Source organism: Amblyraja radiata, chromosome 14, assembly GCF_010909765.2.
Source record: "Amblyraja radiata isolate CabotCenter1 chromosome 14, sAmbRad1.1.pri, whole genome shotgun sequence".
NCBI lineage: Eukaryota > Metazoa > Chordata > Chondrichthyes > Rajiformes > Rajidae > Amblyraja > Amblyraja radiata.
In genome coordinates this window covers 11,417,543-11,433,434 of record NC_045969.1, presented here as the reverse complement: position 1 = coordinate 11,433,434, position 15,892 = coordinate 11,417,543, and the positions used below count along the sequence as shown (strand labels likewise).

Sequence of the window (15,892 nt, the reverse complement as noted above, 5' to 3'; positions counted from 1 at the left end):
GATTGGGTGAATCAAATGGGCAGGGATGAGGAAGAGGATTTCTTGGAATGTATGCGGGATAGTTTTCTAAACCAACATGTAGAGGAACCAACGAGAGAGCAGGCTATTCTAGACTGGGTATTGAGTAATGAGGAAGGGTTAGTTAGCAGTCTTGTTGTGCGTGGCCCCTTGGGCAAGAGTGACCATAATATGGAGGTTGAGGGGGGATCTTATACAAACTTAAGGGGTTGGACAGGCTAGATGCAGGAAGATTTTTCCCAATGTTGGGGAAGTCCAGAACAAGGGGTCACAGTTTAAGGATAAGGGGGAAGTCTTTTAGGACCGAGATGAGAAAAACATTTTTCACACAGTGGTGAATCTCTGGAATTCTCTGCCACAGAAGGTAGTTGAGGCCAGTTCATTGACTATATTTAAGAGGGAGTTAGATGTGGCCCTTGTGGCTAAAGGCATCAGGGGTATGGGGAGAAGGCAGGCACGGGATACTAAGTTGGATGATCAGCCATGATCATATTGAATGGCGGTGCAGGCTCGAAGGGCCAAATGTCCTACTCCTGCACCTATTTTCTATGTTTCTATGTTTATGGATAGTGCAAGGGAGATGCCGCTGAGGCCTACTCAAAATATGAAGCCTACTGCAGGCCATTGTGCCTGTGTTGGGTACCTGGGTGAAGGGGGAGTGGAGTGAGGAAGGGTATGCAATTACCCAAAGTTCTGCCTCCAGAAGGGTCCACTTCCTGTGCCATTTTCAGTGCTTCTGTGGTTGCTATGTCAACGTTACAAGGCACGACCACAAGGTTTATTGTCTCTTGTTTCTGAATAAACGATCTAATGAGTCTCTTAATCTGGAATAAAGCAGACCACACAGTTATAGAACCATGAAGATGTTGACATCTACACATTGTAAAGGCACAAGCACTTCAGGCACAAGTGCAATGGACAACAAAACAATTGTCATTTTGCTTTTACAGAGCATTACATTTAACTTTTGCCAAACTCAATGCAGTGGCAGCTTTAATGCTGCTTGATGTATTTATACAGATGTATAATCAGATGTATAATGCGGCCATGGTGGCACAGCGGTAGAGTTGCTGCCTTGCAGCTCTTGCAGTGCCGGAGACCCGGGTTCGATCCAGACTACGGGTGCTGTTTGTACGGAGTTTGTACGTTCTCCCCGTGACCATGTGGGTTTTCTCCGAGATATTCAGTTTCTTCCCATGATAATTGCTCGTTTCTAAGCTTCCCCCCCAGTTTAGTTTCAATAAAACCATTGAATCGAGCACTTGAAACTAAATTTTATTTTACCAAAAGCGCGTCACAGATCACACACTGCACCTATCCCACCGCGGGTTCGATCCTCGCGTCTGCCTGTTCAAGCCCTCTCGGCCTCGTGCAGACAGAGCACTCCAGAAGTTCACGCAGTCCCGAGCGCTCCTCCAGAAGATCGACGCTGAGCCTCGTGATCGCAGACTTTTATATGTCTCAGGACCTCAAGGGTCCAAACCACATGGGGGTGGTCTCTCAATAACCGAATTACAGAAATCGATTAACCCCATACATAACAGGCATTTCCCTAACCCAACGATACAACAGTTCAATACATTGTATTCACAATGGACCTCGAGAGGAAGTCAACATGTTGTGTTTCACAGACATGGCTCACCCCCAGCTCCCCAGACTCAGCGGTCCAGCCTGAAGGGTTCTCCATCCACTGTATAGACCGTACAGAGGCATCTGGGAAAGGGGGAGGAGGGGGCGTCTGTCTCATGGTCAACTCTGCGTGGTGCTCAGACGTGGCAGTCCTGTCCAACTCCGGCTCTCCACACCTCGAACATCTGGCGGTGAAGTGCCGCCCCTTCTACCTTCTGAGGGAATTCACCTCCATCATATTGACCGCGGTCTACATCCCACCCCAGGCAGACGTCCGTCTGGCACTGGAGGAGCTGCACTCCGTGGTCAACAAACACCAGACGTCTTGCCCCGACGAGTTTACCACCATAGCTGGGGACTTCAATAAAGCAAGTCCCTAACTTCCACCAACTCCCTCGACCACTGCTACACCACCATCAAGAATGCCTATCGCTCCATTCCTCGCCCTCACTTCGGTAAATCCGACCATATGTGCTGCTTCTTCCTGCCTACAGGCAGAAATTAGAGAGCACATCCCCGGAGGTGAGGACTGTACAGAGCTGGTCGGGGGGGGGGGGCAGAGGAACAAATCCAGGACTGTTTGGAGTCTGTAGACTGGGCAATGTTCAGGGACTCGGCAACGGACCTGAATGAATAAGCCACAGTCGTTACAGACTTCATTATGAAGTGTGTGGAGGACTGCATCCCTACAAAAACCTTCCGAGTGTTTCCCAATCAGAAACCTTGGATGAACTTTGAGATCCGCACTCTCGTGAAGACCAGACACCGGGCATTCATGTCTGATGATACAGTGGTCTATAAAAGGTCAAGATACAACCTTGGTAAGGCCATCAAAAAGGCCAAAAGGGACTTCTGCTCCAAGCTGGAGGATGAGACAGATGTTCGGCAACTGTGGCGGGGCCTGAATGCAATCACCTCCTACAAGGCGAAATCAGGAGGCAGCTCAAATGTCGGCGAAACATCACTCCCTGACGAGTTCAATGCGTTTTACGCACACTTTGATAGGGAGAACACTGGTGTGCCTTCTCGAGCCCCCATTCGCTGTGATGGTATTTCAGTCACAGTCAGAGGCCTGCGTCAGAAGATCCTACAGGGGGGTGAACACTCGAAAAGCGGCTGGACCTGATGGTACTGGCTTGTGTTCTAATAACCTGTGCGGACCAACTGGCTGGAGTTTTAACGGACATTTTCAACCTCTCACTTCTGAGGACCGAGGTTCCCACCTGCTTTAAAAGGGCATCAATTATACCGGTGCCCAAGAAGAGCAAGGTGACGTGCCTCAATGACTATCGATCAGTGATACTAACGTCGGTGGTGATGAAGTGCTTCGAGAGGTTGATCATGGCACAAATCACCTCCTACCTCGACAAAAACTTGGACTCACTGCAGTTCGTTTACCACCACAATAGATCAATGGTGGATGCGATCTCGCTGTCTCTCCACTCCGCTCTGGACCACTTGGACAACAAAAACTCATATGTCAGGCTGTTATTCATTGATTATAGCTCGGCATTTAATACAATCATCCCCTCCAAGCTGGTTATCATACTCTCAGAACTGGGTCTCTGCGCATCCCTCTGTAATTAGATCCTTGACTTCCTCATTCACAGACCTCAGACTGTTCGAATTGGTGGAAAAGTGTCAGCCTCGATAACAATCAGCACGGGAGCACCTCAAGGCAGCGTGCTCAGCCCCCTGCTGTATTCACTCTATATTCATGACTGCGTAGCCGGTCATAGTGCGAACTCTATTATCAAGTTCGCTGACGACACCACTGTTGTGGGACGTATCACTGATGGGGACGAGTCAGAGTATAGAAGTGAGATCAATCGACTGACCAATTGGTGCCAGCACAACAATCTGGCCCTCAATACCAGCAAAACCAAGAAACTGATTGTGGACTTTGGAAGGGGTAGGATGGGGACCCACAGTCCCGTTTATATCAAATGGTCGATGGTGAAAAGGGTCAAGAGCTTCAAATTGCTGGGCTTGCACATCTCTGAAGATCTCTCCTGGTCCGAGAACACTGATGCCATTATAAAGAAAGCACATCAACGCCTCTACTTCCTGAGAAGTTTACGCAGACCGGTTGCATCGTGGTTTGGTTCGGCAGCTTGAGTGCCCAGGAGCGGAAAAGACTACAAAAAGTAGTAAACACTGCCCAGTCCATCATCGACTCTGACCTCCCTACCATCGAGGGGATCTATCACAGTCGCTGCCTCAAAAGGTACAGGAGCCTGAAGACTGCAACGTCCAGGTTCAGAAACAGCTGCTTCCCCACAGCCATCAGGCTATTGAACTCAACTCAAACAAAACTCTGAACATTAATCGCCCATTATCTGTTTATTTGCACTTTATCTGTTTTATTTATTGATGTGTGTATATATTTATACAATGGTATATGGACACACTGATCTGTTCTGTATTTATGCATTCTATATTCTGTTGTGCTGAAGCAAAGCAAGAATTTCATTGTCCTATCTGGGACACATGACAATAAACACTCTTGAATCTTGAACTTGGAAACATTTACACTGATTTACAGAAAACCCAGACAAGGCTCAACACCTCATCCAATCAACACTTGGCAAAGTCAGATTCTGCATCATTATTTACAACTATTTACAAGGTGTATGTCTGGTTTGCAGCCATCCAATCCATTCTATGCATTTTGCACCAGATTGACAGGGTTTGCAGAGACTCCCATTCTTTGCTTGCAAATTGTATCTAAGCTCCAGACACTCTGGCACCTCTTTGCAGCGTGTCCCTGCTCTGTAGAGAGTAATTCCAATTTGACCAAATCTCCCAGCAACCCTGAAACTTAACTCCATTTTGAAGTCCTAGCTGGTCCAATCTAGCCAGGATTAACATTCCTTCCTTTTATCATAATGATAACCCATCATTAATGATAACCAAAGTGGCTCAATAATCAGCTAACCAGATATACATAAGTGTGCTTTACATTTCCCATCTATCAGTAACACAAGATGATGATGTTTCTTCTCAGAATCTTGTAAAGCGTCCCGAGTTTTCATGGGCATAACTTCACAAGTTCTGTCTGAGGAGCCTTCACCTCCCAAGTTTTTCTTGGCGCGAATTCCCTCCATCTGTGTTGCTGCCCAGTCTTCCATCACCTTACACAGTCGAACCTAAACCCTAGAAAATCCTAAGAAGCTTGGGACAAAGCAGGTTACCATCATGCACTCATACGTTCCCACACATTCACTATTTCTATTTCACTTGAACCTATTATTTTTCTATTACTATTGCTCTATTATCCCTATTCCTATCTGTTCCATAACATATTCTTTAGTATTCTAGGATCGACACTAAATAGTCTTCTTCATACTCACATGGTGTTATACTATGTACTAGACTAAGTGGGACCCGTTGGATCCCATGTTCACACGGGAGGGCTGGTCCTCCAACCCAATATTCCACCTTTCCACCAATTCCAATATTGGTGGCCAGTGGGGGGAGGGCTTTCTGGAGTGCTAGTATGGGTGTTGTGGGCTAAAGGGACTGGTTTATAGAGGGCTAGTATGGACATTGTGGGCCGAATGGATTCTTGGGCTGGCAGCTCAGTCATTCAGGCCTGGTGGGCTGACAGCTCAGTCACTCAGGCCTGGTGGGCTGGCAGCTCAGCCACTCAGGCCTGGTGGGCTGGCAGCTCAGTCACTCAGGCCTGGTGGGCTGGCAGCTCAGCCACTCAGGCCTGGTGGGCTGGCAGCTCAGTCACTCAGGCCTGGTGGGCTGGCAGCTCAGTCACGCAGGCCTGGTGGGTTGGCAGCTCAGTCACGCAGGCTTTGTGAGAGACTCTGTGATAAAGAAGGGGGACTGTTTGGAGAATCAATTTTAGACATTTTTCATCTCTTTCTGCAGATCACAGCAATGAAGGAGGGAAGTCTATCCTGACCTGGACAGGGAGCCAATGAAGGGAGGGAGAAAAATACTGGGGTGAAGTTTAATACTTGCAGGAAGAATACTTACTAATGGGCCGAAGGGATTCCTCCTGGGCTAGTACAGGTCAGATGGGCCGAAGGGAATCTTTTTTTAAAAAAAAGTGAAATCTCAGTGAAAGGCACTTTTTCTGGACTTCCTGCCTGGCACGGGCCTTTTAGGACAAAATGCTCCTCCTAGTCTAATACGGGCATTTTGGGCAAAAGGGACTGGTTTCTCAGCTAATAGGGGCCTTATAGGCTGAAATGAGTGGTTTCAGGCAGGCCAAATAACTCATTTCATTTCATTTCCATTTCAATTTCAAGCACAGGGCAGGCCAAACAACTCATTTAATTTCCATTTCAAGTACAGGGCAGGTCAAACAACTAATTTCATTTCCATTTCAATTTCCAGCACAGGGCAGGCCAAACAACTCATTTCATTTTCATTTCATTTCCATTTCCATTTCCATTGCGGTTTCAAGCACAAGACAGGCCAAACAAATTGCATTTTCATTTAATTTCAATTTCCATTGCATTTTCAAGCACAGGACAAGCCAAACAGCTAATTGCATTTTCATTTCATTTCCATTGAAGTTTCAAGCACAGGGCAGGCCAAACAGCTCATTGCATTTTCTTTTCATTTCATTTCCATTGCAGTTTCAAGCACAGGGCAGGCCAAACAGCTCATTACATTTTCATTTCATTTCCATTGCAGTTTCAAGCACAGGACAGGCCCAACAGCTCATTGCATGTTCATTTCATTTCCATCTCCATTGCAATTTTGAGGTCAGGGCAGGCCAAACAGCTCATTGCATGCTCATTTCATTTCCATTTCCATTGCAGTTTCAAGCACAGGGCAGGCCAAACAGCTCATTGCATGTTCATTTCATTTCCATTTTCATTGCAGTTTCAAGCGCAGGGCAGGCCAAACAGTTCATTGCATGTTCATTTAATTTCCATTTCCATTGCAGTTTCAAGCACAGGGCAGGCCAAACAGTAAGTAAGTTTTATTTATATAGCATGTTTTAAGTCAACTCGCATTGACGCCAAAGTGCTTTACATAAAATAAATAATAAGTTTCCATACAAACCATAGAAAAAGGTTTAAAAAACTTTTTTAAATGGACACAACACATTATAGAGTTCAACACAAACGTTCCCCCACAGCAGAATCAAAAATTTCCACTATGGGGAAAAGCACCAGAAAGATAAGTCCTCTTCCTCTGTGAAACACCCGAGGTCGGGGCCCATTTGTTGCCTTGCAGCCAGTCCGATAATTTTCAGGGCCCTCTTGCCGTGAAGATGCAACTCCGGCGTCGGGTGAAACGTTCCTCAGCGACTTGGAAAGTCTGGAGCGGCTGCCTCCTCCCCAGAGAGACTCGTAGTCCTCAGGCCACGCCGGTTGAAGCTCCGACCCCGGCGAACTCGATCCCTGGCTCCGCGGCGCTCCAAATCCAGCGCCGCCCACGGCCGGACGCAGCAGCCACAGCTCCGCGATGTTGGGAGTCGGCGGCCACAGCGCTCCAGAGCTTACCGCACGGCAACCCGGTAAGGCATCACCCGCTCCATGATGGTGTCCCAGCGCTGCGCCGCCGCCGAAGCTGTAGTCCCGGCCGGTCCCGACAGGAAACGCCGCTCCATTCTCGATGGTAGGCCGCGAGGACGGGGCGAAGAAGCAGCTCGGAGGGATGCTGCCTCTCCGACCAGGTAGGGGACTAAGTAATAAAGTTTCCCCCTCCCCACCCCCACCCACCACATAAAAGACCTCCAACTAACATTTTTCAACAGGACTTAAAATAAAAAAAATTTAAAAGGTGAAGAGATGGACTGCGGGCAGGCTGCCATACACAGACGGCGCCCACTCCTGCACATCCGCCATCAAGCAGCTCATTGCATTTTCATTTCATTTCCATTTCCATTGCACTTTCAACCACAGGGCAGGCCAAACAGCTCATTGCATTTTAATTTCATTTCCATTGCAGTTTCAAGCACAGGGCAGGCCAAACAACTCATTGCATTTTCATTTAGGGCTAACAAATCATTCATTGCAAAGTACATTGCAGACTCACAATTCAGTTGATTGACAGTTTAGAATCACACTTGTGGCCTCTTCCTCATGATCTTCCAGAGTGACCGACCCAAGTGCAGGCATCCGGGGTTTTATAGTCCTGCCCTCCCCGGAAGGGGCGTTACTTTCATCATGGTGATTGACTGGCGAGAGGACCAATCAGCTGATCTCAAGGTTTTTTTAAACACTCAAAACTTTTTTATTTTTCATCGATCAGAAAATTCCCCGGGGCTGCCTCAGCGGATGAGGACTCTGCATAAGATGGCCAAAAATCATAGCGATATAGGCTAGCGTTTTTTCTAAAATCAATATACAGCGCAGCCCGGAAGTGGTCAAGTTGAGACTTATTTATATAGATATCTGGTGACAGGTAATCATATAAATTTCAGCTGTGTTTGGTCCAGATCCCCCAACAGGCGTGACTTTAATTTGAAGCAAACCATGATAAATGTTCCAATTTAACCAAATTCAGTCTCAGCCTTCAATTTACTATTTCAAATTTCAATGCCCATTTAATCTTTCTCATTCCACAGCTTTGTAGCGAATAATACAATTCCATTCCAATTCCTGTAGAATTCCCAGTTGTTCAAATTTAAACATTCAATTTCCTTTACTATTAATTTTATCCTAAGTCCCGGGCAGATGGGGCTCGTCAGCCTGGGAAGGCAGTCCATCTAGTAGAGGGAAAACTCCTAGATAAAACCTCCACTGCCTTGTGGTCAAATTTAGCCATGGAAAAGGCTCCTGGAGTAAACCTCAAGAAAATCCGGAGTCGGAGCCCCTAAGGCAGTTCGTTGTTGTCTACAACCTCGCTCTGGCAGCTCCTGAGACAGCGCTGGTGCCAAACTGTAACGGCCCTGCTGCTTCTTTGGCACGATCCGTGTGTGGACGCACCGCCGACAGACAAGAAGCCGAAGCCAAAGAACGGAATGGAAACGAGGCCGAAACGGCAATGAACCGAAAGAGTCCGAAGACGAAACGCCTCCTAAATGAAATGATGGGACGCCTAAATGCAAACTAACTGAAAGGGCAGGACGCCTAAAAGCCAACGAACTGAAAGGCTGCATCGCTTAAAAGCAAACTTACCGAATGGCCGCTCTGTTGAAACGCCACCTACCCGAAAGGCGGCGTCGCCTACAGGCCAAAGGACCGACTGCCGCTCAACAGAAAGTCCAATAACGGGGGGGGGGGGGGGGCGGGACTTGTCAGCGATTGGTCCAGACCCCCCGCGTCAATCACATCACTGTGAAGGCATGAACAGTGTCCCAAACCTCCGCTCCACCCGACCCGCGGAAGGTGGCCATGGGAGAGTGGGGGCTGTCCCGAGCGATGCACACCTTTGGTTGCTTTCAACTTGGTGCTTGGGTTCAGATTGCCCAGTCACCTATGGCTTGTGTGGGAAAATGAACCCCACACTCCCATCTCCCTCTTCTCTCTCCTCTCTTCCCTCTCTCTCTCCCTTCTCTTCTCTCCCTTCTCTCTCTCCACTCTTCTCTCTCTTCCCCTCCTCTCTCTTCCCCTCCTCTCTCTTCCCCACCTCTCTTCCCTTCTTCTCTCCCCTCTACTCTCTCCCACTCTCTCTCCACTCTTCTCCTTTTTCTTCTCCTCCTCTCTCTTCCCCTCCTCCCCCCCCTCTCTCCCCCTTCCCCCGCTCTCTCTCCCCTTCTCTCTCTCCTCCATCTCCACAGTCACTGACCGCGATGCATCGCCATCGGACCCTAACCTCCGCACCAGGGTGATTCCCCTCCCCGACACCCGGACTTTGACACCCACACCCACACCATGTTCCCGAATGTAAGAACGATTTATACATGTAATACATGATATACACCAGTTAATTAAACATGTATAAATGTATATCATGTATTGCATGTATAAATCGTTCTTACATTCGGGAACATGGTTAGCCGGGCTGCGGGTCGGGAGGTTTGGGACAATGTTCATGTGTTCACAGTGATGTGATTGACGCTGGGGTCTGGACCAATCACTGACAAGTCCCGCTCCCCAGCAACGTCAAGTCAGTTATTGGACTTTTCTGTTGAGCAGCAGTCAGTACTTTGTCCTGTAGGCGACGCCGCATTTCGGGTAGGTGGCGTTTCGACAGAGCGGCCATTCGGTAAGTTTGCTTTTAGGCGACGCAGACTTTTGGTTCGTTGGCTTTTAGGCGTCCCGCCCTTTCGGTTAGTTTGCATTTAGGCGTCCCTTCCTTTCGGTTAGTAGGCGTTTCATTGTTAAAAAAAGGCGAGGCAAACAATTGGGCAGCAGCCATCCGACAACCAAAATTCATTTTGTGAACACAAACTTGTTAAAAAGGCGAGGCAAACAATTGGGCAGCAGCCACCTTACAGCCGCATCGAGGGGACTCCCGTGGAGTAGACGTGCGTTCAGTGTTATTAGCAGCTCAGAGAGCCGTGACCCTCTCGCTTCCTGGGTCTGGAAGAGACTGAGTGAGGGACTACACTTCCGGGTTTTATAGTCCCGCCCTCCTGCCGCCAGCGGGGGCAGCAGAGAGAATGGGGATTTAAAAAAAACATTAATATCTCTCTGATTTTTCATCGTTGGGACAAATCCTCCGGAAGGGGGCTCTGAGCGAGGTGGCCCAAAATGACGGCCGTAGGTGGTGGCGTTCTCCCGGAAATCACACCACAGCTAGCCAAAAGCGGTCAAGATCAGACTTTTAATAATATAGATAGATGTCCGGACCAATCCATCCATATTCTCCCTTTATCTCACCCACTGAAAGGCTATTTGTTTTATCCCAGTACTTCAAGAAGGATTCTTTTACTCTTTCACTACTGGAATCCCTACTTAATTTTGGCACCCGTATCGATGAAGTCTTCTTTCTAGCTCCTTGGATTCCCCTATTGGATTCGGTGGGCGGCGCGACTCTCGTCAGCAGCGGCCTCTGCAGTCCGTCTGTGTTTTTATTATTTTTTGTCTCGTTTTTATGTAGTTTTTGTTATTTTTTTTGTTGGGGTATGTGTGTGGGGGGGTGGGGGGGAGGCGGTAACTTTAAAATCTTTCCCCTGCACGGGAGACCCGACCTTTTCTTTGTCGGGTCTCCGTTGTCGTTGGGGCTGCAATGGGGAGCGGCCTCCAACAGGAGCGGAGCTGCCGACTACTCACCGTCACGGGGCTGGCCGAGTCCAGAGCGGGTGGAGCTGTGGTGGACGCTGCTGCGACCCGACCCCCGGAGATTCGGAGGCTGCAACTGCGGGTTTGGCGGACGGCGGCACCGGGAGCCCACGGGTCGCTGCTGGGAGACCGCTTTTCGGGGCTTCCGCAACGGCGACTTCTCCCGCCCGAGTTGCGGGGTTGAAGAGCACCTGAGCGGGGCATTGGAATGGCCGCGGGACTTTGCGAGCGCACGCCGGGGGCTCTAACAACTAGACCCGGTGTGCGACCTTGCATCACCCGGCGTGGCTTTAATGGCCGCGGGACAATCGCCATCGCCAGCCGGGGGCTTTGACTTTGACTCTGACTCTGACATCGGGGGGGAGAGTGCAGTGGAGAGATAAGTTTTTTTGCCTTCCATCACAGCGATGTGATGGATGTTTGTGTAAACTATATTGTGTCTCGGGTCTTTTTGTTTTGTAATGTATGGCTGCAGAAACAACATTTCGTTTGGACCTCAAGGGGACCAAATGACAAATAAATTAAATTGTATTGTATAATTGTATTGTATTGTCCACCACCCGTGGGGCAATCCTAGGAGATAGAAGGTCTCTTCCCGATGTTTCTATGTCAGATTTAAATATAGGGGAGGAGCCGAAGTTAACGTTGACTCCTCCCGTGTGCCCCGCTCGCAAGCTGTGCACGATTCCTCTGAATTGGGAACATGAGAGTTGTGTGAGGGGCACTGTGGCTCCATATCTACTCCAAAGAATTCTGCCTACCCTGGCATGCAATTCCCTTCAAGGTATGCAGACCCTTTCTCATTCTTACCCAATATAATTTCCGTCGGCACTTTCCCTTTAAGAGCCATTTCAGCAGTCTCCTTTTTGAAAGACGACACTCTTTCCTGCTCCTGCTCTTGCTCCTGCATTTGGCTTATTAATTATTCTTGTCCCCGCTCTGAAATGTCTTGAGAAGGATCAGTTCTATTGTCTTCTCGTATTCCCAATTTACAAGCCACCATTCTTAGCGTGGACAGTAAAACATATTTATTTATTTTTCTTTTAGTGAAGAATACCTTCCACATCTGAATTAACTCATTTGCTTCATCACTATTCCCATAATTTTTAACGATTGTCTCTACATAGTTTATCCCGATTAAAGACTTAATTCCGCTCAACGGCCAAAGTTGGTCTTTGGAAATTGCATTTAATTTCCCCGATAATCCCCTCAGTCTATCTACGCTTCATTTGGAAGCTCCCCGCAAATTATCCTTAACCGGTTTTCCAATCTGTTTGATCGATCCTTCTCAGAGACATTCCCCATCTCGGAACAATGGACAAAACACAAATTGCAAAATATAGGTTCCAGACACTAACACCTCTTTTTCTCACTACTCCTCCCAGACTCCAAGGTCAATGGAATCTCTCCCACACAATGGTCAACGATCTTTCAGATTCACACCTACTCCAGCAATCGCCTCCTTTCAACTATCTCCGAATCACTCCTGTTTAATTATTCAAACCACTCGATCCTATTCAGTCTCCAAACTCTCTTATCAGTTAAATCACAATCGCTGCATTAAATACCAAACTTTCAAACAACTCTCACTCGCACGCAGTCTCTCACGCAGCAGTCTCTCTGTCTCACTTAATTAACTTTAAGTTGGCACAAACAAACGAACCCAAACTACGCTAACAAGACTATAATTAAGAATGAAAATATTCCCCCGATTATCAATAACCCAAAACACACCCCAATATAAATTATAAGCATCCAGTAAACCCCACTCTCATTAATCCTCCTCGTTGCGCAATCAATCAGCAGGATGACTCCTCCCCCGATGTAGCAATCGAAGGAGTACAACCCATGAAACCACCCCATTTCAGATTCTTACAAAACAATCTTAAACAAATACGAATATCCAAATTAAACACTGAATATCTAACTTAAACACACTCTCGCTTCAAGTTTTAAATCTGTAAACACTCGCACATGCAGCAACACAAATGACCGTCTGCGGACTTAACACGATCTAAATCTTAACTTTTAATTACTCCAAATTTATTTACATACAGAGAATATTTACAAAATCCGGATCCTATAACAATATGGAAAGCTATTTTTTACAATTTACAAAATGCTTTAAAGCACTAGCACACAATTAACGAACACTCGATCTCGATGCCGTGTCACGCAGTGAACCTCTCCCTCTGATACCGAAGATTTTCCCCTTCCTAGTTTACTCTTCCTACAAATAATTACTTGTCTAAATAATCACTTTTCCTCCCGAATGTTACTATCCCTCTGCTAAGACTGGACTTCTAAAGGGGGACCTCCATCCGTCCTCTCTAAGTTCGACAGAATTGGGGGTACCCTTCTCTATTCGGATTACTTTTCGCCAAGTAGGGAGGCTCCCATCTCTCAGGTACTCTTCGCTATCAGGTACTAATCAACAATCGACCAGAGGGTTACTATTCACTGTTGATCAGCCGCTATTCGGAATCGATCATGGACTTCGAAGTTCTATATACAGGAAATCGAATCCCACCTTAGGCAGAATTTCAATATGAAATCCAGTATGTGGAAATTTCGCTGCAAATATAGACTCAAACTCAATCTCCTAATTTTTAGTGTGTATCTTTCTTACTACGCATGCTCTCGAATCAGCCAATGTATACTCAGTTTATCCAAGCTCTGTGCCTTCTCGAGGCTCCTCGTCCATTACTTCAGGGAGTGACTCAGATACCTAAACACAGGCACACCCTCTGCTAAGTACCGAGGATCCAGAGCCTAGTCGCTTCGCGCTGTAAATTATCTATGCCGTTTTTCGAAGCGCACCTTTTCAATTCCTGCTCCCGGCAGCAATCCGATTGAAGGCGAGACATGTCTTTTAATACCCCACCAATTCGGATACCAAGTCTAACGCTGGGCCACTTCTTGCCCGATGAAGCACGTTTGGCTCTCGTTAAAGGCATCTGCAGTCTACCCAACTACGACCAGTTTTGGGCCTCTAACCCAGGAAAGGGCCTCTAACCCAACCCCACCAGGGCCTCTAACCCCAGCCTTGTTTTATGGGCCTCCAACCCAAAGGTGTGGTAACCATTCCCCCGTGCTTGCTAGACTCTGTTCTAATTACCTCGATTAGACCCTGTCCCAAGCCCGCAAATGATCGATCCACTCCGACTCGTGAAGTGCCGAAATTCAATGCGAAAACTGCACAGTGGGCCCAATTGCTGCACTCGCGATCGAAGCAGCTCAACACTCTTGATCGCAAACTTCTGTTTGGAGTTCTTTTGAGATCCCAGACGAGCCCCGAATGGTAATTGCTCGTTTCTCTGCTTCCCCCCTGTCTAGTTTCAGTAAAAAGACTGAATCGAGCACTTGAAACAACTACATTTGATTTTACCAAAAGCGTGTCACAGATCACACTGTACCTATCCCACCGTGGGTTCGATCCTCACGTCTGCCTGTTAAAGCCCTCTTGGCCTCGCTCAGAGGCACTCCAGCAGTTCACACAGTCCCGAGCGCTCTTCTATTTTTATTTTATGTCTCGTTTGAGTGTAGTTATAGTGCTTTTTTTTAACTGGGTATGTGTGTGGGGGGCGTGGTGGACATTCAAAATCTTTTCCCTGTACGGAGGACCCGACCTTTTATTTGTCGGGTCTCCGTTGTCGTTGGGGCCTAGCACCGTGGAGCGGCTTCCAACTGGAACGGCCTGGGGCTCCAATCGCAGAGCCTGCGGACCACTTACCATCACGGAGCTGGCCGAGTTCGGAGCGGGAGGAGCTGTGGTGGCACGCTACTGCGGCCCGACCCCTGCAGGTCTGGTGGACAGTAACACCGGGAGCCCGCGGGTCCCTGGTGGGAGACCGATTTTCGGGGCTTCCGCAACGGCGACTTCTCCCGCCCGAGTTGCGGGGTTGAGGATGACCTGGAGCGGGGCCTTACATCGTCCCGCGCGGCTTTAATGGCCGCAGGACTTGCTAGCGCCCGCCGTGCTCCAACATCAAGACCCGGAGCATGGCCTGCATCACCCAGCACGGCTTTAATGGCCGCCGGACATATTTACCATCGCCCACCTTTGATTGACATCGGGAGGAGAATGGGGAGTGCAGGGGAGAGATAAGACTTTGCCTTCCATCACAGCGAGGAGGAGATTTGCTGTGATGGATGTTTGTGTAAATTGTGTTGTGTCTTGGTTCTTCTACTTGTTTGTATGACTGCAGAAACCAAATTTCGTTTGAACCTCAATGAGGTTCAAATGACAAAAAGTATCATTGTATCTTCCAGAAGATCGACGCTGAGCCTCATGATCGCAGACTTTTATATGTCCCGGGACCTCGAGGGGCCAAACCACATGGGGGTGATCTCTCACTAACCCAATTACAGATATCGATTAACCCCATACATAACAGGCATTTCCCTAACCCAATTCACAACGGACATAGAGAGGAAGTCAACATGGAAACATTTACCCTGATTTACAGAAGACAAGGCTCAACACCTCATCCAATCAACACTTGGCAAAGTCAGACTTTGCAACATTATTTACAACTATTTACAAGGTGTATGTCTGGTTTGCAGCCATCCAATCCATTCTATGCATTTTGCACCAGATTGACAGGGTTTGCAGAGCTTCCCATTCTTTGCTTGCAAATTGTATCTAAGCTCCAGACACTCTGGCACCTCTTCGCAGCGTGTCCCAACTCTGCAGAGAGTAATTCCAATTTGACCCAATCTCCCAGCAACGCTGAAACTTAACCCCATTTTGAAGTCCTAGCTGGTCCAATATAGCCAGGATTAATAACCAAAATTCAAAGGTACAGATATGTAGGTTAATTGGCTTGGTGTATGTGTAAGTTGCCCCTAGTGTGTGGGATAGATGTTAATGTGCGGGGATCGCTGTTCGGTGGGGACTCGGTGAGGTGAAGGGTCGGTTTCCACTCTGTATCTCTAAAACTTAACAAAAAAATAATGTCAATATATTGGTAATTTGATTAGGAGTAAAAGATCAGTGTGATAAGTTGATCAGTGAGTGTGCAAAATGTAAAGGGAAGTCCAATATTGCATAACCTTAAGACACTTCCAAAATACCTTAGAGGCAATAAAAAAATATGTTG

At 47.6% G+C, this 15,892-nt stretch overlaps 2 protein-coding genes across 2 annotated transcripts in view; both read right to left on the bottom strand.

Moving 5' to 3' along the window:
• Positions 1–15,892, bottom strand: part of LOC116980360 (interferon-induced GTP-binding protein Mx3-like) — a 281,647-nt gene that overhangs the window by 120,514 nt on the left and 145,241 nt on the right. The window lies entirely within an intron of this gene.
• LOC116980363 (interferon-induced GTP-binding protein Mx3-like) overlaps positions 1–15,892 on the bottom strand; it is a 445,599-nt gene that overhangs the window by 299,197 nt on the left and 130,510 nt on the right. The window lies entirely within an intron of this gene.